Source organism: Oryctolagus cuniculus, chromosome 11 (assembly GCF_964237555.1).
Source record: "Oryctolagus cuniculus chromosome 11, mOryCun1.1, whole genome shotgun sequence".
Taxonomy (NCBI): Eukaryota; Metazoa; Chordata; class Mammalia; order Lagomorpha; family Leporidae; genus Oryctolagus; species Oryctolagus cuniculus.
In genome coordinates, this window is record NC_091442.1 from 50,489,205 (window position 1) to 50,512,968 (window position 23,764).

General features: G+C 41.6%; 1 long non-coding RNA gene across 1 annotated transcript in view; it reads left to right on the top strand.

Annotated features, from left to right (window-relative positions):
- Positions 1-17,074, top strand: part of LOC138844344 (uncharacterized) — a 37,189-nt gene extending 20,115 nt beyond the window's left edge. The window contains exons 2-3 of the long non-coding RNA XR_011380037.1: positions 8,231-8,355; positions 14,844-17,074. This is a non-coding gene — a long non-coding RNA (uncharacterized lncRNA). The remainder of the gene's footprint in view (positions 1-8,230; positions 8,356-14,843) is intronic.
- Positions 17,075-23,764: the final 6,690 nt, after the last annotated feature.

Genomic DNA, 23,764 nt, shown 5'->3' on the forward strand with positions numbered 1-23,764 from the left:
TTCTAACTCTAACTTTCAAGTAAAATAAATAAATCTTTTAAAAAAAGAAAGGCAGTCACATAAAGAAATCGAGTGATAATTAAGGCACTGAAGAAATTATGAAAAATATTGCATGCATTTCTGTGAGTGAAAATTATTGATACAGCTTATTCTCAGTGGCCATTACAATGTGCAGTTATAAAGGATGGCCAAAGGCAGCAAAGTTGCATTGATCTTGCTTAATTTCTTTTTGATACAGTATGAAATTAATTTTAATTATCCTATGCCCATATGAAACTTGAGATCTCCTTACACCAAACAAGCAGCTTTAAATCAAGCAAGACTAAGAATTATATGGTGTTCCTGACATTTAGTTCTCATATTTCAAAAAAAAAAAAAAAAAGCTGACTTAGCTTTAGAATCTGGAAAGTGAAGCTTAATAGACAAGGATAATGATATTTTTCTCCCAACCTGGAGGGCAGCTAATCACAAGTCCAGGAAGGCTTAGACCAAATTTGGGGTTTTGTAATGTCATCTGTGTTGTGAAGAAAAATAAACATCATACCTGGACACACCCAAAGTCTTTAGTACCTGTGCATGTTTAAAGGATGGTTAGTGGCATCACCCTGGATGCCTCTGCTCAGGCTCTACTCTGCCCACAGGTGCCTCTTCTAAAGCCATCATCCCTGTCATGTTGCTGACAGCTGATGTTCATATGGAACATCTTCCAGCGTTCTGGTCAATAAACACAGGTGCAGGGTTATAGCAAACAAAGAGCTTCATCTGGGGTTGTCCAGTGACTTTTGGTCTGCGTGTAATCCAGTGATGGTAAAGGAGATAATAACAAATGTTTCTCTAACATGTTCTGTGATATCTTCATTTGAATTTTTAATAGACACTGATGGCGGCAGACAGCACTGCTCCTTCAGCCACAGCTGCATTGTCCTGCAGTGATTGATAGGTTTTTCCAATGCCGCTGTATGATCAGGATGGCAGGATCCAGGTTTCTTGTGGACAGTATTTTTCCATGGTTTTCAGAATCATATAACACCATCCTTTTGTGAATAGCAGCACCACTGCACAAGAAGCACTGAAAATGACAAGCATCTTAACTTTAATGAAACAGAGCACTGTTAGTAGATTTTGTATTATTAGTATCTGGGGACCTATTTGCAAATATATGGATAGCTGATTCATGTTTTTATAGTCCTAACAGTATCATTATGATGCTAAAACTGCAGTTATAAAGAAAAATGATGCAAACATTGTATCTGGTAACTCTTTAATTGTAACATTGCACATATTCATTGTAAAATTTCAACAATGTGTCAGGAATTCTGCTTGTAAGAACATATCATGTGTTTTTCTAAGTGCCTCTCTTTCTACAGTAAAAAATATGTTTATCACTCAATAAGGACTTAAAAATACTACAGATTTTGCAAGGAAGGATTTCCCTTGCATATGCAACATAAGGAATAAAGTAATATCTATTAAGTGAAATAACAGTTGAAATGTCCCCAACTCTTTAGTGGACATCTGGATTCAGGAAGCTCAAGGACCCAACACAGACTCCCACAAAAGCACATTTCCAAGACATATTTTAATCAAATTGGCAAAAGTAAAGGAGAAGGAGAGATCCTAGAGATAGAGGAAACTGTCATATTTTATGTATATTAAAACCAATTAGACAAATAGCTGACTTCTCAACAGAAAACCTACAGGCCAGAAAAGAGTGGGTTGATATATTCAGTACTAAAAATAAGTACTGAAACACAATTATTATATCCAGCAAGGCTATCCTTTAGAAGTGAAGGAAAAATAAACTATTCCACAGACATTCCAAAACAGAATTACACACCACCAAACCACCCTTACAGGAAATACTGAACACAGTTCTATATTAAAAGAACGCATGATGAAAATAAGTAACACTACCAAATTTATAGTGTTGATACAATCAGCAACCAATCATCACAATGGCAGGTGTAGTTTTAATCTATCAATACTAACTTTGAATGTAAATGGATTAATTGCCCTAGTCAAATACAGAGTGATTAGATGAATGGATTTTTTAAAAAAACACCAAATTTATGCTGCCTCCAAGAAACAGCTACAGAATATACTTTCATCTCATCAGCAAATAGAGGATTTTCTATTATCAATTCAATTAGGCCTCAAATGAAATCTCACTGAACTTTAAAATATTGAAATAATCATATGTAGCTTCTCAGACCATGAAATAATAAAACTAGAAATTAACAACTACAGCAGTAGTAAATTTAAATATATGAAAATTAAACCACATGCTACTGAATGACCAGTGTCACTGAAGAAATTAAAAAACAAAACAAAAAATTGAAATAAAGGAAAATGAAAACACAACATATCAAAACCCATGGGATACAGAACAAGCAATAATAAGAGGAAAGTTTATAAGAATAAGTGCTTACATTTAAAAAAAAAAAGAATAGATCTGAGGGACCGGGGCCATGGCTAACTTGGTTAATCCTCCGCCTGCGATGCCGACATCCCATGTGGGCACCCGGTTCTAGTCCCGGTTGCTCCTCTTCCAGTCCAGCTCTCTGCTCTGTCCCAGGATCGGCACAGCTCCAGCCGTGGCGGCCATTTGGGGAGTGAACCAACAGAAGGAAGACCTTTCTCTCTCTCTCTCTCTCTCTCTCTCTCACCATCTATAACTCTGTCAAATAAATTAAAAAAAAAAAAGATCTGAAATAAATGGCTTTACCATGCATCCCAGGGCCCAAGGAAAACAAGAAAAAACCAACGGGAGAAACAGCAGGTAAAAAACAATGAAATGCAAAATAGAAATAAAATTGAAACTAGAAAAATACTATAAAAGACCAAAAAACCTAAAGCTGTTTTGTACAGAAGGAAAACATAATTCCCAAACATTTAGACAGAAGAACAAATAAAAGTAGTGAAAATTAAAATAAATAAAATTAGAGATGGAGGAGATATTATAACTGATACCACAGAGATACAAAGGATTATGAGAAATTACTATGGATAACTGTATGCCAACAGATTTACAATCTCAAAGAAATATACAAAGTCCTAGATACATACATCGATGACAAGTAATAATTAGGTTTTTAAATTTGTTTTAAATTTAAAAAAAAATTATTTAAAAAGCAAAAGGGCAGAGTGAAGGGGAGACAATAGAAAAAGAGTTCATCCATCTTCTGGCTCATTAAAAAAATGACCTCAATGGCCAGGGAAGAGCTGGGCCAAAACCAGTATCCTGGAACTCCATCCAGGTCTCCCACATAGGTGGCAGGGACCTGGCTACTTGGGCCATCATCCACTGCCTTCCCAGGTGCATAGCAGGGAGCTGTATTAGAAGCAGACAAATGATGACTTGTACAGACACTCTGATATCAAATGACACATCAGAAACTGGCATAATGGTGGCCCCCATAGTTAGGTTTTACCCTGGTGGGTAAAATCATCAGATCTAAATCTTGAAAATATCCAAGAACAGCTGCAGGTCCGACCCATGCCTCAGAAAGGCAGGGTTGTAGGGAACACAGTTTAAATGTCACTGTGGTATTCCTAGTGGTACACAGTAATGACCTGAACTTGAGTAAAGATCTTGGAGGAGCAGAATCAACAAAAAGCTGGGAATGACACTCACACTGAGAAAAGTACAATGGGAATAAGAATAACTCCTTGGCTGAAAGTTACATTATATAACAATTCTCATTCAATTTAAATATAAAGGAAATTTCTGAGATAGCACTATAACATACCAATTACTAGAACTATAGCTTATGTTAAAAAGGTCTTATATTCATGCACTGGCCTTATGTTTACAATGAATTTCAAGTTTTCAATTAGCAATATAGAAGTTTTAGTGTGAGGCCATTCATAATTTCTCAGGTTGTTTCAGGTAACTGAGTAATATCAACATGGCCATCTGTAAAAATTATTCTGGTTTTGATCTTTAAAAATACTTGGACCATATACTTAAATGTACAGAAGTGAAATTATCTTTTTATAAGCAAAACTATAAGAACTTCTTAAAAGAACCAACTTCTTTTCAAATGATAATTTTTTAATTGCTCTTTCAAACATCACTTTTAAAGACAAAATATCATTTTCCATTTTATCTTTTATATTTTGTTTGTATTTTTGTTTTTTAAGTGACTATTTGTTTATTTTTTTTCTTCTATTTGAAAAGCAGAGCCAGAAAGATTAAAGAGATAGAGAGAGAGATCTTCCATTTGCTGGTATACTTCCACAGTTACCACAACTATCAGGGCTGGACAAAGCCATAGCCAGGACCAAGGATCCATTGACCAGGAACTCCATCTTTGCCTCCCATGTGGGAGGAAGCAGCCCAGTTGAGCCATCATCTGCTGCTTCTCAGAACATATTAGCAGGAAGCTTGATTGGAAATGAGGTGCCAGGACAGAATTCAGTACTCCAGTATTTTATTTATTTATTTGAAAGTCAGAGTTACACACAGAGAGAAGGAGAGACAGAGAGAGAGGAGTCATCCCATTCACTGGATCACTCCCCTGAGAGCCACAAAGGCCAGTACTGTGCTGATCCGATGCCAGGAGCCAGGAGCTTTAGCCTGGTTTCCCCCGTGGGTGCAGATCCCATATTTGAGTACCTAGGTTCAGATCCTGGGTGTGTTTCCAATTTCAGCTTCCTGAATGACAGATTATGGTCTAAGCACTTGCATCTCTGTATGTTAAGTGGTGGACCTAGACTGAGTTTGTGGCTTCTGGCTTCAGCCTAGTTTATCCCTGGAATGTACCAGTGGTTGGATGATCCATACCTGTCTCTCTATCTCTGTGTCTCAAATAAAAAATCAATTAAAAAATTAAACTTGGTTCAATTCTATCAAACTATCAATAACTTTATGTTTTTATTTTTGCTTTGACAATCAAAAAGCTTGATATAAATTTGATTATATTTTGGGTTAATATGAGTGGCATAATTTTCTTTGTCCTTTAATGTCACTCTTTGTTTCTAGTTTAATCCTCATTGTAAAAAGTTCTTGTACTTTATATTACCTACAAACATTAATAGGAAAAATTAAATTTCGTTACATATGCAGATACTCTATATAAAGAAATAAATGGTAAAATTAATAATTAAATTGGGAAAATAAAACTTTTACTTTCCCATTTTTAAATTTTATTTAACCATTTTAATTTTGGGCTCTTGTTCCCTGAAACTCTATCTGGAAACTTAAGTCCTGGACCATAGCTGAGGACACTAACGTTATGGTTGACCATAAATAAGTTAATCATAACTTGTTTCTCTCTGGATGAATTATGCATAATACATACAGTATATACAATAAAATATGTACATTAACTGTACAGAATAAGTGTTTGAATTACTGTTCATGTCGGTAAAGTGCTCTCTAAGGGGAACTGCAGTAGACTCGGAAAATGACTGAAATTTCGCTTTGCTTCCGCTGCTCTGAAAGGTGGCCTGGGCAGTTTCTCACTCAGGTGTGGAGGAGCCTGTGCGGGTGGCTGGGAGCCCAGCGTTCCCGGTTACAGGAGGGTGGGGACGCTGCCACCGCCGAGTCCGCGAAGGCCGCCTTTCTCCCCATCTGCCAGGGCCCCCGGCCCTCGCTCCTGGCTTCCAGTCCCCGGCACCTGCTCCTGGCTTCCAGTCCCCGGCACCTGTTCTGGTCGCCAAGGTTCCCGCCCTGGAAGGTGACTCTGCGCATGCGCAGGGAAGCCCCGCGGCCACCAATACTGAGGCTATGACAGGTCCGCCCCTCTGTGCATGGCCTTGCTTTCAAAGGCGGCTGGGCCCTGGTGAGGGTTGGGGACACTTTGGAAAAGAAAGATTCCTACGTGGAACTTGAGGATGAAGGCCTTGTCTGCAGCAAGCTCCTCTAAATTCTAAAAAACTCTGTTTATCACTGAATTAGTTTCCCGTGGGAATTAACAGCTGAGATTGTGTTTTCATGATTTCAGCAACTGTGGCAATATGTGTCATCAGCTGCAAACTTAGGAGGAGAAATCCTTACATGTTTTTATTATTTCAATTTTTATTAAAACACTTTTATCATAGGGACAAAGTAAAAATGCAATTTTTTTGTGTTGTAAATCACGTAAAATATTATGAACGTAGGCTCTTGGGGATACAGAAGATGTAAGAACTTTTTAAGGAAGTTCCACATTTTTTTTAAAATGTGACTTATTTGTATTTATCTAAATTTTCCAAAAAGTTTTATTCTCTTTCTCCATTCTTAGGCTACCCTGATATGTAAATAACTCTTGATATGTCCTGACACGACTTTTGTGGTTTGAAACTATAGACATATTTCTAATGTAGATTGGCTTTTTCAAGTATCTAATAAACAGACTAGGTTTTCTTTAATTATCATTTAGTTGTGTACAGCTAAGTTATTATAAATTCAGTAATAACTAAATATTATGGGGAAAATAAAAGAAAAATATGCTATCAAGTACATGTCTTTTTTATGTGGAAAGGAACTCTTATATTTGGCTTTTGTTGTACCTGATTTAAAATCTATTGTTTTTCTGATCTGGAGAAAAAGTGAATAACATAATTAATGAATAAAAAAGAAATGAAATTTTTACCAAAGCTTCAATGCAGAAGTGATTGAGGTCAGAAAAGTAACAGAGGATATAAATTATTGTAAGGCTATTTTTGGCACCTCAATACTTAAATTTTCAATTTGGGAAAATAGTGTAACTCAAAACCTGAAATATATATATATATAACCAGAAATAAAATATTTAGACAACACCTCCATTGAACTATTTCATAAGTCAGAAAAATAATCTGTTAGAGTAAAAAAAAGTTAAATTTTGAGAAAACTGACATTTCATTTAAAATTTTAATATTGAAGAACTACAAAGATGATGCCATTTGAAAATGTTGTCACCATAAAGAAAACAGCAAGACTGTTGAGAATAAATACAAAAGATAAAAAATTTCTTTTAAAATCAGTAAAGTTGAAATGAAGCAGGTGATGGTAGATTTGTTTAAAACTATCTCTCAAATTCAAGAAAATACTCAGCTTTATAGGCGCCCACAAAGAAGTGGAATTAAAATGTTTTCAAGGCACTTTGACACAAAGGCGTTCTAGGTAAAACAAAACTCCAAAGCTTTCCTGTCAAAAATGGTGGAAAGACTAAAGTAACTTTAGAATTCATCAGAAGTATCTGAAAGAACAGAAAAAGTTACAGCTTATTAAAATGTAAAATAGTTATTCATAATAGTACAAGTAATGTTAAAGTGAACTACTATTCAGATAAATGACTAATACAAACGCTGAGAGCATTGTCCATTTTTACATGCTATAATATGTAAACACATTAAGAGGTATCCTAGAAATATATTTTTAATTCAGGTATGAACATAAGAAATTAATGTGTGTAATTTCAACAAGTTTTGAACTATGCTTGAAAATTGAGGTTTTCTGACTATGAAGGCACACAGTATTTAAGCTTGTCTTTATTGAAACTTTATATAAGACTCTGACTAAACCTTGTGAAGTGTATTGGGAGTGAATATCATCTTGAGCAATGACTTTTTTTTAAATGATTTTATTTAATTATTTGAGATGTAGAGTTACAGAACGTGAGGGATAGAGACAGAGAAAAAGGCCTTCCATCTGCTGGTTCATTCCCCAAATGGACATGACGGCTAGAGCTGAGCTGATTTGAAAACAGGAGCCAGGATTTTCTTCTGGGTCTCCTTCATGGGTGCAAGGTCCCAAGTGCTTGGGCCATCTTCTACTGCTTTCCTAGGCCATAGCAGAGAGCTGGATTAGAAGAGGAACAGCCAGGTCTAGAACCAGTAATTATGTGGGATGCTGGCACAGCAGGCAGAGGATTAATCTGTTGTGCCACAGTGACAGCCCCAAGACTTTTTAAAACTGATATGAACATTAATTTACCACAATACAATTACATGCTTAATAATAACGTTATCGGCTCTGAATATAAATTTAACAAATGAATGAATACAAAGTAACGAAAACAAATATCATAAATATCAAAAATTCCAAATATTTTCACCATGTCACGGCTGTAAATTCTCTCCTTCTGTTCCCCTCTGACCATTCAGCGACAGGCTAATGTGACTGTCTTCCTGAGGCTGAATTGGCTCATTCTCACTTCTAGCACAATTTAACCTGTTAACGATGTCACCCCACTATAGGTGACAAGCTGTTTTGCTGGTTTTCAAAGTGGACTATGATTTACCTATCTTTCTCCATCCCCAGTATCCTTTAAGCTGGTATCTTAGGCTACAAGCGGAAGAAAGCATCCTGGCATGCCCAACACCAACAAGAGTGTCAGTGGTTCAGGAGCCCCTGGGTCAGCGGCACTGCTCCACCTAGTGGTACTGGTACGTGAAGTAGAAATTGATGTCTGGTACATAGAAGTACAGCAGAGGATCATGATGTAGCCATGCTAGGCCTTTTGCAGCATGAAGTCACATCCCTGATGCTGCTCCTCGTCTTCACACACAGGCACCTGGCACATACCTGGGAAGCATGAATCCAGCCTGTTATATCTTAATGTTAGCCGTTGCAAAGCACACCGGACACGAGAGTAAGGGAAAGGGTTTATTGGGGAACAACCTACAGACTGGAGTGAAGGGGCAGCGAAGGAAAAAGGGAGGAAGACTGTAAGAGAGAGAGACAGAGGGAGAGAAGCCGAGAGTGCAGGAGAGAAGGACCAAGAGCCAAGAGACCAGAGGAGGAGGCTAGAGAGAGGAACCGAGAGAGAGCAGGAGAGAAGGGGCAAGAGAGCAAGTGTTCAGGAACATGCCCTTTTAAAACTTTGCCTGAGGGTGGGCAGGGAAGCAGAAGCATCCCATTAGGATGGGGGTGGAGCCTGGCTCAGGTAGCTGGGCCATGTGGCCAACTGCGCCAGTTTCCTAACATTCCCCCCTTTTGTTTTTTATAAAGCAAGGTCTGTATGGGATTACATTAGTCCCAAAAGTCCAAGAGGGGTAGAGGGACGATGATCTGTCTTTAGAGCTACTTCCTGCTGACATGGGGCGATGATGTACTCTTCGCTGGCATGGGGCGATGTCTCAAGCCAGTGTCTCCTGTGTGGGGAGCCGAGTACATCCCTGTAGCAGCATTTGGTTGACTGCCTGGTTGCTGAAGGCCTTCCTTTGTTCCATTATCACCTGCTGTAAACACTTAGACACTGTAGTATAGAAGACAGGGTGAGAATAGTAACCAATGATCCTAAGAGTAGCATTAACCAGGTAATAAGGGGATTTTATAGAGAGGAAATGGAGGGGGTCTCTGGACCCTTGTGGGGACAGTTTGATGGATGTGGCTTAAAGCTGATTCCAACCAAGACTGGGAGAAAGGCCACTCAACTTTTACAGGTAGCAGGGTTTTTCTGTAGAGAAATTCTGAACAATCATACATTAAGTGGGGAAGAGGACCATCAGTACACACAGGTTGGGAGTAGAGCCATTGGTGGTAGAGTAGAGGTTATGATTACAAAGGAATGAGGCTCAAGTGGGCTAGATACAGAGGACAGAGTTGTTATTAGAGAACCTAAGAAAGGTGCTATCTGAGCTACAATTAAGTTTTCTGATTGAGAGGCAAATAGAACCTGACAGAAGGGGCTTGATAATAATCAGGTGGGCTTTAAAGCCTTGTAAATTATGAGGCCCAGACCTATATATCTCTTCATAGGGTACATCCTAAGGGAGGTGAGAGCCTCCTTGGGGAAGGCACCCTGTTGACTTCCATTACCTAGCTGGCCTGGGAGGAGAGCTGGCCAGGTAAAGGCAAGTGGCAACTCCAACAGGAAATATACAGCTCTGCCTGCAATGTTACTGACCCTGCTTGGCCATTTCCTGTTACAGTGGTCACTTTGAAAGCTGGGCTGAGTGAAGGGCTTTTCAGCTTAGAGCCAATAAGATCTGTGGCTCTGACCTCGGCATCCTTCGACTCCAGGGCAGGTCCATTTCCAGTGATCCAACTCTTGGCAGAGCTGCCAGGGTTCTTCACAAGCTGACCTCTGCTGAAGCCCAGGCTTGCAACGTTGAAAGCCACTGCAGTAGACTGGCCTGTTGGGTCTCCTTGAGGGCAGATCACTGTACAGAACAGCCATTAATAGGCCTGCCACCTATTGCTTCTGATGCCTAGCTTTCTTTTCCTCCTGGTTTTTGTTAAAGCAGACCAGAGGATGCAAGTCAAGGGGGTGCTCAAGTCCCATCTCTAATCTTCAGTGGCCTAAACTAGAAGTCTGTAGTCACAGGCATGTTCTGTAGTAGTTTATGTTGAGGCAGACAATGCCCATGAGGAAAACTACATTCTCACTTTAAAACTTTTTTCCCTTTGTTTTGAAAGGGAGGTCCTTTTTGTTTACTGTTTACCTAACTGATGGTGAAGTAAATCTAGCTAAGAAATTATAATTTAAGCTCATATTTTGGCTATGCTATTACAGAAATGTGTTAGCCATCTCTTTTATAAGATCTAAAATCGGCCAGCGCCGCGGCTCACTAGGCTAATCCTCCGCCTTGCAGCGCCGGCACACCGGGTTCTAGTCCTGTTTGGGGTGCCAGATTCTGTCCCGGTTGCCCCTCTTCCAGGCCAGCTCTCTGCTGTGGCCAGGGAGTGCAGTGGAGGATGGCCCAGGTGCTTGGGCCCTGCACCCCATGGGAGACCAGGAAAAGCACCTGGCTCCTGGCTCCTGCCATCGGATCAGCGCGGTGCGCCAGCCACAGCGCGCCGGCCGCGGCGGCCATTGGAGGTGAACCAACGGCAAAGGAAGACCTTTGTCTCTGTCTCTCTCTCTCACTGTCCACTCTGCCTGTCAAAAAAAAAAAAATCTAAAATCAAATTTTGCATCTTGGAGATTTCTTTATAATAGAATTAGTTTCCTACCTCAAAGAGAAGAATAGAGAAATGAGAGAACAAGTTGGGCTTAGAATAGAGAAATGAGGGAGCAAGTCCCAGATCACTTACTGACAATAGCAATATCACATGAAAACTTAGAAAGCAATTTTAACCATTAGATAACAACTTAAGAAAACATTTACCAGAAGGCCCAATGCCTTCCATAAATATTAATACATATATTTGGAAACATCTCTTAAATATCTAACATGACGTAGCTTGTTTAACCAGCAAATTTCAGCACAAGAATATAAAATGTTTTTAGTTTCTTTCTATCAACAAGTTTAAAACATGATACAGAGATTCAGGTCACATGAATTAAAATATATCTTTGAATAATTTTAGCTATTTAAATTGAGCAATTTTTATCTATAAGCCAATTAACATAATAGACCAATATAGCAGTTTTAATAGCTTTTTTTAAAAAAAAATCTAACTCCTGTTTGTAAATTACCAATTGATTTGAATAACTTTTTGTTTTTAGTAACCTCAGTTAACCATACTTTCTCACAGTTGTTACCTTTAATATATTATTGGCTTTATTTGTTTACAGAGTCATCCCAAAGTACTGAATACAATACATGTGGCTGGAAAAATTCCATCAGAACCTGTAGGAGGACAGCTAAACACAGAACCAACAATTCTTTAGTTTTATGAGCAACAAATCTGATATATAAAATTGTGGATGACAAAGCTTTAAGTTGCCACATTTAAAATTATAAACTCATTAACCAACAAGAGGCATTTGCTTACTGCACACAGTATTTTTGAAAACACCTGTAGGATTTTACAAAGCATTTAACCCTTTAGGCCTCTGGGGCTTTTTTACTAAGATAACTATTGTGTCTAGTAACACAAGATCATTAGACTTTTTAATTTTTAGACCTTTTTAGCAGTAGTATTTTATACTATAGACTTAAAATTTAGCACCACTTCACATCTTGACAGTACTTTTAATAAAATCCAAATAGCCTGATTAGTTGGTGTCTCTACAAGATGAGACATAAGTCCTTTGATTTTTTCAGTTGGGCCCGAACTGGAAAAACCAAACTCCAGAATTTACTGGAAATTTTAGAGTCCAAATTTTTTGAATGCCTGTCAAGAATGTTAAGAAGGCTCAAAATCCAAAATATCTGGTTGGAATAAGATTTAACATTATAGACCAAATTTGATCATTGTTACAAGGTAGTTATTTAAATATTTGAAAATAAGCACATATTTAAATAACCCATAGCTCTTGATAAAAAATCAGCTGTTTTTAAAGAATTAGAATTTAACAGACATTAAGAGAATATAACAGATTACTTTAACACATTGCTTTAACAGAGAATCAGATTTTAATTTTATGTCAAAGAGAAACAGATTAGTATACTTGTGATGTTTTTCATCTGCCAATGTCCTTGATTTACATTTTGAAATAACCCATAAAAATTTTTCAGAGTAAGGTAACACATCAAATTTCAGCCTGAGTTACTTTAAAACAGTGTTGAACTATTTTCACAGACAGTTTATAAACTAACGCAGATAGTTTTTAGAGAATATAACATGTTGAGTATACAAAAGTTTTACCCACTTTAAATGAGCAGTTACACCTAAATGACTTAGGATGCTGATATATTTTTATCTGAATTTAATTGAAATTAAAATTGCATTCATCTAAAACAAGTACTAATTATCCATTGCTGTTTGAATACTGATTACCTGGAAACCTGTTAAAATAAGTTCAGCATTTTACAAAGCAATAGTTTCAAAGGTAGTCATATTTCTAAATTTAAAGAAAAATTAGTTACAGTGAGCCAGATCCATGCAGGAAACCTGATTTTCCTATCTGCATGATAAAACAAAGAGCCATCAGAACAGTGGGATACCTAATCTGTTTCTCAATAAGCAGGGAGCCCAAAAGGATGGGACTACCATTCCCTTGCTATTCTTATGGTAAGACTGGGACAAGAGAGGGACAAAAGACCAGTTGAAAACCGTGGAGACCATTTCCAAACCGATAAGACAGAGATAGTAGACTTTGGCTTTGAGGAATAGATAAGCAAGGGGCTTGAGAGAAGATGGAAGAGACTGCAGTGGAGGTGGGAGCAGAGGTTGACCCCGCCCCCTGGAATTCGGCAGGAGGGGGGAGGTGAGGACACAGCCAGATGGTGGATTCTGCTGCGTGGGAGATAATGGTGCTAGAACTTCAGCCGCTGAGGCCTCAGGAGGCTGCTGAGCCGGTGCCTGTAGATTGGAGCAATAAGGAAGTTCATCTGCAGGATAACAGGATCGGGGCAGAAGAAAGGATTTTTTGCTCAGGCCTCTGCCCCCTAGTGCGAATCTTGCAGACCAGAAGTACACAGGGGAGGTTTAGTTCGAAGATAGGTAAAGGCTTGAACGTATGGAATCTTCCTCCATTTTCCCGAACGCTCACGGAAGTGATAAAGATGTTATCAGGGTCAAACTACTCTGACTTCCGATCCCTCAGGGCCAAATGCGCCACCATAGAGGGGCCGCTTTTGAGGGCTGGGGCCAATTTGGGAGGGACCATATTACTTAAAAGGCAACCAAGAGGAGAATCAGATGGAATGCGGGAGGAGGAATTTCCCATGGCGACTCAGTAGGTCAGAGACTCAGTAGGTCAGATCGGTGGACAGCAAGCGTCCTGAAGTCCTGGCCGTCTGACTAGGAGAGGAATGGGAACAGAAGGCGGGGTCATCTCCCAAGCGCCCACTGGAGCCCAGGGCCTAGCCTGAAAAGAGGCGAACAGAGATGGAGTTGTCACTCACACCCACTGTTGCCTGGACAGAGTGTCCGTAGAGGCTAAAGGCCTTAAGTAGGAGTGGTGGCTAGAGTCCAGTGCTACGACCTTTACGAGAGTAGTCAGGCGAGTATCCGACAGTAGACCACCACTCAAATAACAGTCACCATGAGAGCTTCCCGATCCACGTCTTACCTCAAAATTTGGAAGGCCGATGTGTGGATGGAGGTTGCGGAGCGTTCGGTGGCTTGGAAGAGTTCCGGAGATGTGCTTCGCGACCGGCAAAAATCCAGGATCCCAGAGCACTGGGGGACACTGGATTACCAATATAAGGCTATCCGAGTCACGGCACCAATGTTATATCTTAATGTTAGCCGTTGCAAAGCACACCGGACACCAGAGTAAGGGAAAGGGTTTATTGGGGAACAACCTACAGACTGGAGTGAAGGGGCGGCGAAGGAAAAAGGGAGAAGACTGTAAGAGAGAGAGACAGAGGAGGGAGAAGAGAGATGAGAGGAGGAGAGAAGCTGAGAGAGTGCAGGAGAGAAGGACCAAGAGCCAAGAGACCAGAGGAGGAGGCTAGAGAGAGGAACCGAGAGAGAGAGAGCAGGAGAGAGGGGGCAAGAGATCACATGTTCAGGAACATGCCCTTTTAAAACTTTGCCTGAGGGCGGGCAGGGAAGCAGGAGCAGCCAATCCCATTAGGATGGGGGTGGAGCCTGGCTCAGATAGCTGGGCCTTGCAGCCAACTGAGCCAGTTTCCTAACACAGCCTGGAAGCATTTGCAGCTCTGACTCCTTAGGACTGGGCCCAACATACCTGGAACCCTGAATACAAGGTGCATCAACCTTAGTCCCTGAACTCAGGATTGAAAAGTTGGGAAGTGAAGTGCAATGGTGAATGAATGTTCTGATGAGAGCCTGCATTGCCTTTCATAGGCCGCACATTTGCTCATTTTTCCCCACAAGCTGCCCTGTCAAGGAAACCTACCTGGTGAGGTGATGTGATTGCCAACAGGAACACCAAAACCTCTCAATTCTGGCACTTTTGCCCACGTGAGACATTTGGAGCATGGTGGTCCTAAGCTAGCTCATATATTGGTATTCAAGATGATGGCACTGGTGCATGGTTTAGAGAATTCTGCATTCCATCAAATTTGCCTGTATTCTTTACCCAGCATGCTTACTCCTGCAAGACCTCAAGTGTCTCTGTCTGCCACAGGGCCTGAAAGCTGATGCTCCAGAAACCAACATGGACATAGAGTGCAGGACAGTAGCCAGAGGGCTGCAGGTTGACGTCATCATCAGTTAAAGAAAAGACACCTTCAGTTCAGGAGGGCTTACTGAGGGGAGACTTGGGGTGTCAAACCCAGCCTTTCAGGAAACTGAGTTCTAAAGGACAAGCAAAGAATCTGCAGCCCTTTGGAATGCTCTCAAAGCCAGAGTCTGGCAGCTGATTCCTCCAAAAACCAGGAGTGGAACTGGATGTGCTCCCTAAACTATACAGTGCACACGCACATGTGTGAAGGTGGATTCCCCACAATACCTTTCCCATTTTCCCCTTCATCACTTGAGGCTTCTTCTACCACCAGAAGATATAAGCCACCCTCAGGGCCTCAACTGTAGCTCATCATCCATGGCAGCTATAGCAAAGGTCACCATCAGGGGGAAGATTAAAACTGGCACAAGATGGGAGCAAACACAAAAGAGTCATTTTCTAGAAGCCAATCCTGCATCCCTGCAATGAGGGCCTCTGACAGAAAATCTACAATGAAAGGCTAAAGCAGCAATGACACCAGCCTTAGACTCTCACACCAGATCGCTTTTCCCATAGAGACTTCACTTACTGGTTTTTGTTCTTCATTAATTTTAAATAAAATTATTTTTATGAAAATGCAGGGAGCTATTTTGCAGGGTTATAACTCCCAGTAGATGGTGATTCAGTTTTTCAAGGTTTTAGCAGATGTTGTAGCTTTGGGGATCATGTATTAGCTCTAAAGCCTGCTTTCAGTGAGATTTCTGTTGCTGGGTAACCATGTGCAGAGACACAGCGCAGACACCTGGGAAAGCGTCTGGTTGTACTTGAGTCTGTGAGGAAGGCCCTGGGCCAGGCATCTGTCACCATCATGTGCAGAGGGTTTCCACTAACACAGGGAGGAGTCTGTGGCCTCACTGAGAAGGAAAGCCACTCCTGTAAGCACATGTGGGATATTATTAATCTCCACACATACGTGATGAGATCCTGCCATGGAGATGGCACAGGGCCTACTCAGGTCACTTTCAATGTGGGTGTCAGAAATTGTGACTGACGTGGAGCAAATTGTTTCTAAGTCAATTCATGGTGCCACTTTGATAGAATTTCATGAGAGTCTTTCTAGGAGTATTTATGGATTCATTGAGGTAAACTGGAGAGTCATTTTCCCCCTCAACATTATTTCAAAAATTTACCCAGGAATTCCACATGGGCCTGATATTCATAGAGTTGAGGGAACACCCCATGTGGGGCACATGTGAATGGGCAGATGGATAGACTGATGGATGTGTAACCACGAATGAGGCTGGGCCAACATGGCATTGGCAACTCATGGGGCAAACTGTAGAGGATTCAGGAAAACAAAGAATTCCTCTTACTGTGAGCACTCTGAGCCCTCAATTACCATGGGGAGGAATCACATGCTTTCTTTCTGTAAAAGATTTATTTGTTTATTTGAGTTACACAGAGAAAGAAGAGGAGGAGGAGAGACAGAGAGGTCTTCCATCCACTGGTTCACTCCCCAGTTGGCCACAATGGCCAGAGATGTGTCATCCCAAACCAGGAGCTTTTTCCTGGTCTCCCATGTGGGTGCCAGGGCCCATGGACTTGGGTCATCTTCCACTGCTTTGCTAGGGTGTAGCAGAGAGCTGAATCAGAAGTAGAACAGCCAGGACTGAAACTGGCATCTGTATGGGAAGCTGGCACTGCAGGCCGAGGCTTTACTGGCAATGCCATAGCAGCGGCCCAGAAGAGCTGAATCTCTGAGGAAGGTGCCTGCTTCTACCTACTGCCCATTACTCTTGAGACAGAATGTCAATGAGTGCCTAATTTCTGCTTCCTTCATGCTCTGAGATCATACATTGGTGGGTAAGTGGTCTCAAGTAGGTTTATTTCCCAAAACCTGGAAGCTTGTCTGTGATCTCTGTGCACACATGGATTGGGAGCTATGGGAGAGCAGAGGTACCTGATCTCAGATGGACTACTCTGTGATTCTATAGAAGATACAGCCAGCCTAGATTGACTGAAGGCAAAATAGGGCAATCCCAGGGAAAACAAAGGCAGGCAATCCGTGGGCACCAGAGAACTCCACATATAGACCAAGGCAGGGAAATTTTTATTTTTTTAAGATTTATTTATTTTTTTGAAAGGCAGAGTTACAGAGAGGCTGAGGCAGAGACAGAGAAAAAGAGAAAGAGAGAGGGAGGGAGAAAGGGAAAGGGAGGGAGGGAGAGAGAGATGTCTTCCATCACTGGTTAACTCCTTCAATTGCCACAATGGCCAGAGCTGCAGAGATCCAAAGCCAGGAGATTCCTCTGGGTCTCCCACGCAGGTATAGGGGCCCAAGGATTTGGGTTATTTTCTACTTCTTTCCCAGACCATAGAAGACAGTTGAACCAGAAGTGGAGCAGCCAGTACTTGAATTGGCACCCATATGGGATGCAGGCACTGCAGACAGTGGCTTTACTTGCTATGCCACAGCGCCAGCCCCTGCATGCTTTCAAATCCTATTTCTGCTACCTTTGAGCTGAGTGATCTCAGGAAGTGACTTATTTTGCCTCACTTTAGGTCTATAATAGTACCTATTACTGGTAGAGAGAAATCCTGCCACACCATATCTCCCACCGCCTAGGAACTGCAGCTATGAGAGAGGCTGATACCCTCTGTGTCGCTTCAGTGAGGTGATGTGGAACCACTGGTTCTTCCCTGAGAACTCCTTGCCTTTGACTTATCTAAGGAAAAGACAGCGAGGTAGCCCAACGAAAATAGTGCACTCACATCCACCTAGAGACTGGGTCATCAAGTCCCCCAGGAATTTATTGCAGTCTCCAGCATTGCAGCCCCTTTTCCCGACTTCCAGCATATGGCATCGGCAGTGGTGACCAATCTTCTGTGTCTATACTAGCTGTGGCAGCCACAGCTGATACCCTGGAGGGCAGGGCACTCAGGCAAAGTGGGGACCAAAACTGCAGCAGGTGGCCGTGCAGCACTGCCCAGATCCAGGAGGCAGTGGTAAGTCCCCTGAATGCACACAAGTGCGTGCCCAATGTCCAATTTGTTCTCCTGGAATTGGGAAGCACCGCCTAACCCCTCATTCATTCTCCCCAGCACCAGGTTCCCTTCATTCTGGTTCCACCTTCCAAGGATACCAAGAGCTCCACAGCAGGGGAGTGGGAGGAGCAGTTGTACCATGACTGCCACCCAGCACCCATGCCTCAGCGTCCTCTCCACAGGCACACGGTAGCCCAACAGACTTGCAGGCTCCAGCTTGGGGCGCTGCCACCCTGGCCCCCATGGCTCCTCTGCCCACAGCCGGGTTCCCCACCACCTTTCCCTGTGCTACTCAAACTTGCCCTGCTCGGGTTGGAGCACCCATACTGCCCCAGAATACAGCAGAGAAGAGCAAGCAGCTCCCAAGTGATGCTTCCTCCAAATATGCACCAGGTCCCCAGGAGAGTTCAGGGGCAGAGTGGAGAGACCAGAGGACATAGGACACAAAAGTTCAGGCAGCTCAGGGCTTGGCCACTCCTGTTCCATGCAGGAGACATTTGAAGGAACTTGGCGGTCTGCAGCCCGACTATACATTGTTACTCAATGCCATGGCGCTGTTGCCTAGGGACACTTTCTGGTGGATCTTTGCATCCCGCCATGGAGTGCCTGTCTCCTTGCCCAAACCTGCATGTTGGACCCCAAGCACCTCTGCCTGTCTGAGTGGCCTGGAAGCCATGGCAGAAAACAACATTTCTGGCAGCCCAGGGCAGGGATCAGCCAGTGGTCCAAAACCTTGAACTCTAGGGTAAAGTCATCATCAGTTAAAGTCAAGGCACCTCCAGTTCATCAGGGCACCCTTGAAGCACCAAACTGGGCCTTTCAGAAAGTTGAGGTCCAAAGGGCAAAGAATCCAGTCCTCTGCACATGTTCCCGTAGCCAGAGTCCTGGAGCTTCTTGCTCTAAACAACTGGGAGTGGAGCTGGAAGTGCTTCCCAAATTGTAGAGTGCATGCACATATATGGAACGTGATTCCTGATGGTGCTTCTCCCCCCTTTCCCTTTATTGCTTGAGGCTACATCTATCCCTAGAAGTTGTAAGGCCTTTAGCTCTCAGGGCCTGAAAGTTAGCTCAGCAACCAGGGCAACTAGTGCAGGGATCAGAACCAGAGGATAGATTGCAGCTGGCAAGAGATGAGGAATTCTCTAAAACCTGGTCTTGTTTTCTTATTTGAAAGACAGGTGGTGGGGGAAGGAGGGAGAGAGAGCGAGCGCACAAGCGAGTGAGTGACAGAGATATCTTTCACCCGTCAGTTTACTCCCCAATTGGTCACAATGGCCAGGGCTGGGCCAGGCCAAAGCCAAAGACCAAGAGCTTCATCTGGGTCTCCCACATGGGTGCAGAGACCCACCCAAGAACTTGGACCATGTTTGCTATTTTTCCAGGCACTAGCTGGGTGCTGGATTGGAAATGGGGCAACGAGAACATGAACCAGTGCACATATGGGATGCAAGATGCCCTTTTTGTGGAAATATAGCCTTACTTCTCAGGATGGCATGTGAAAATTGGAGAAGATATGTAAGGACTGTCCAGAACCCTGTTCCATGGACAGCAGGGCACAGCAGTGCTCCCCACTATTTTAGTCCCCACATTCACTAATGATACCTTCCGATTGCATATTTTCATTTCTTTCCTGGACAGTTCCTAGATCACTAAGGTTCCAAATTCCATGAGGGAAATCAGTTATTTGATATTCTGAGGTCAGGGATGCAGAGCTGATCCATCTGTTATTTTGTTTACTTGCATTGCTTTGCTTAAATTATACAACGGGGGATGCACGAAATCTTTCTTATGGCCTCCTCTACTTTCCCCGCTAGCATTTTTCATTCTATTCTTACATTGTCCCATCTCCTAGACTACTGGAAAACAATAGTCTCAGATTGGTACATGTGTAATAGTTCCCTAAAAATAAACATTTGTTAGCGTGGCTTTACAACCTATGCCACAGCACCAGACCCTGCACTCTGTTTTTATTTAAAAGAACAGCTGTAATATAATGCATATTTTCTATAAGATCCTGAGTAAACTATTCTCTTTCCCAGGGCCTTAGTCTATAGTATATGAAATGAAATAAAAATTATCACATGAAATATTGGGGTAAAATATTGCACAACATTGGTATTTAATATCCAGAGATAATAAAACAGAAGTTTCAGTGATCACACACAGCAAGTAGGACTTAATTGGTGAAATATTTTGGTAGATTCATTATATGTGTGGATGACTGTACCCTCCCCAAAATCTATGATAGGCAAAGGATTCCACTTTCAAAAACCATGTCCAATAGTATTACCCAGACTGCCAAGTTCTGAGCAAAAAGTTTTAAACTACTTGTTTATTCTATTTATTTATTTTTGAAAGTCAGAGTTACAGAGAGAGGGAAGGAGGGTGGGAGGGAGGGAGGGAGGAAAGGAGAGAGAGAGAGAGAGAGAGAGAGAGATTCTTCTACCAGTTCACTCTGCAAATTGCCACAATGGCCAGGGGTGGCACAGACAGAAGCCCAGAGCTAGGAGCTTCACATGGGTCTCCTACATACTTGCAGGGTCCCAAGGACTTGGCCATGTTCTGCTGCATTCCCAAGTGCATTAGCAGGGAGCTGGGTGGAAGCAGAGCAGCTGGGTCTCGAGCTGATGCCAAAATGGTATGCTGGTACCATGTTACACCATAATGCTCATGCTTAAAATGATTTTTAAAAGGAAATTGTGGTTCACTTAAAAAAAGACATAATCTGTCTTTAAGAAAGTCAATAAATTGGGGCCATTGTTGTGGCATAGCAAGTAAAGCTGCCACCTTTGATGCTGGCATCCCATATGGGTATCTATTTGAGTCCCAGCTGTTCCACTTCTGATCCAGCTCCCTTTTACTGCACCTGGGAAAGCAGCAGAGGATAGTGCAAGTGCTTGGGTCTCTGCACTCTCATGGAAGACAAGGAAGAAGATTCTCTCTCTATAACTCTACCTTTCAAATAAGTAAAATAAATATTTAAAAAGTCTCTATATTGTACTTTCTTTTCCAAATATTTATTTAAATATCCTACAAATGCCCAGTGCGTTAAAGGAAACCATGGAAAAAACATTAAAGAACACAGGAGAAAGATTTATGAACTGATAGGGAATGTGATCAAAAATAATGCTGCAGTGAATGCAGTAGCAGGCATCAATTCTATGTGTCCTTGCATATAAACCAGCATGTGGGTCAGTTGAGTTAGAAAGAGAGATCCTGGTAGGCTCCAAACACAGAAAGCAGATGCAAAATGGAAAAGCTGATTACCTACTGAATACTGTGCCCCACAAAACTGTACAAATGTTTTATTAATCAAAAATATAAAAAATAAATTAGTTAAAATATTTTTAATCAAAATCAGAAAGAAGGAATAAAAAATATTGTGGAGTTGACAACATGGCATTGAAAATATTTGGAATTTTTTTATTAAAGGTCTTCCTTCCGCTGGTTCACCCCCTAGATGGCCGCTACAGCCGGCCCCCCACAGATCCGAAGCCAGGAGCCAGGTGCTTCCTCCTGGTCTCCCATGTGGGCGCAGGGGCCCAAGCACCTTTGCTATCTTCCACTTCCATTCCAGGCCACAGAAGACAGCTGGACTGGAAGAGGAGCAACTGGGATAGAATCCGGCACTCATATAGGATGCTGGTGCTGCAGGCAGAACATTAACCAAGTGAGCCATGGCACTGGACCCCTGGAATTTTAATATAGAAGAAGGCTTTAGCTCAATGAATGAATGACTCAAAGTTTCCTCTCTTGGAGGATGTAAAATGGAAGATGACTAGAATTGTAATACTGCATATGAATATTTGTTGTATGACACAGATGATTACTGAATCTAAAGAAAATTAGTGGTGCTGCCTTTTGACTTTGAAAGTTATAAAACAGATCAGTTTAAATCCATGACTGACTTTTAACAGTGTTTAATTAAGACAGATAATATATATGTTTTATAAGAATTATACAGAATGAAGTTATATTTGAAGATGGTATGAGTATTTAATTAAGACAGATAATATATATGTTTTATAAGAATTATACAGAATGAAGTTATATTTGAAGATGGTATGAATAAAAATAAATTAGTGAATCAGACAGGTTAAAACTCAGAACATACAATGTTAGCAACTATTATAAGCCATTAAAATTTATTAACTTAATAGTTAAAAGCTGCCAATTATTTGCAAAAGGATTTATTTATATTATAAAATTATACATTTTCAATTATATCACAAGAGAAAAATCAACACAGAATTCAGCCATTTTCAATGATTTCTTGAATCAATCAATATGTACTAACAATGAACCATATGAAAATAAATACTGCAAAGTAATTAATTTTAAAAATTGACTAATTAATCATAGAAATGAATGAGCAACATTTAATCAGAAAAAAGGACAAATTTCTTTTTTTATTTTTTTATTTAGTAAATATAAATTTTCAAAGTACAGTTCATGGATAACAATGGCTCCCCTCCATAATTTCCCTCCCACTCACACCCCTCCCATCTCCCGCTCCCTCTCCCATTCCATTCACATCAAGATTCTTTTTTTTTTTTTTTTTTTTTTTTGACAGGCAGAGTGGACAGTGAGAGAGAGAGACAGAGAGAAAGGTCTTCCTTTGCCGTTGGTTCACCCTCCAATGGCCGCCGCGGCCTGCGCGCTGCGGCCGGCGCACCGCGCTGATCCGATGGCAGAAGCCAGGAGCCAGGTGCTTTTCCTGGTCTCCCATGGGGTGCAGGGCCCAAGCACCTGGGCCATCCTCCACTGCACTCCCGGGCCACAGCAGAGGGCTGGCCTGGAAGAGGGGCAACCGGGACAGAATCCGGCGCCCCGACCGGGACTAGAACCCGGTGTGCCGGCGCCGCTAGGCGGAGGATTAGCCTAGTGAGCCGCGGCGCCGGCCTCAAGATTCATTTTCAATTATCTTTATATACAGAAGATCAATTCAGTATATATTAAGTAAAGATTTCATCAGTTTGCACCCACACAGAAACACAAAGTGCAAAATACTGTTTCAGTACTAGTTATAGCTTTACTTCACATTGGACAACACACTAAGGACAGATCCCACATGAGAAGTAAGTACACAGTGACTCCTGCTGTTGACTTAACAATTTGACACTCTTGTTTATGGAGTCAGTAATCTCCCTAGGCTCTACTCATGAATTGCCAAGGCTATGGAAGCCTTGTGAGTTCGCTGACTTCGATCTTATTCCGACAGGGTCATAGTCAAAGTGGAAGTTCTCTCCTCCCTTCAGAGAAAGGTACCTCCTTCTTTGATGGCCCCGTTCTTTCCACTGGGATCTCACTCACAGAGATCTTCCATTTAGGTCTTCTTTTTTTTCCCCAGGGTGTCTTGGGTTTCCATGCCTAAAATACTCTCATGGGCTCTTCAGCCATATCCAAATGCCTTAAGGGCTGATTCTGAGACCAGAGCGCTATTTAGGACATCTGCTATTCTATGAGTCTACTGTGTATCCCGCTTCCCATGATGGATCATTCTCTCCCTTTTTGATTCTATCAGCTAGTATTAGCAGACACTAGACTTGTTTGTGTGATCCCTTTGACTCTTAGACCTATCAGTGTGATCAATTGTGAACTGAAATTGATCACTTGGACTAGTGAGATGGCAATGGTACATGCCACCTTGTTGGGATTGTATTGGGATCCCCTGAAATAGAAGAGGATACCAAAATGGAAAAATATTCCATGCCCATGGATTGGAAGAATCAACATAATCAAAATGTCCATTCTCCCAAAAGCAATTTACAGATTCAATGCAATACCAATCAAAATACCAAGGACATTCTTCTCAGACCTGGAAAAAATGATGCTGAAAT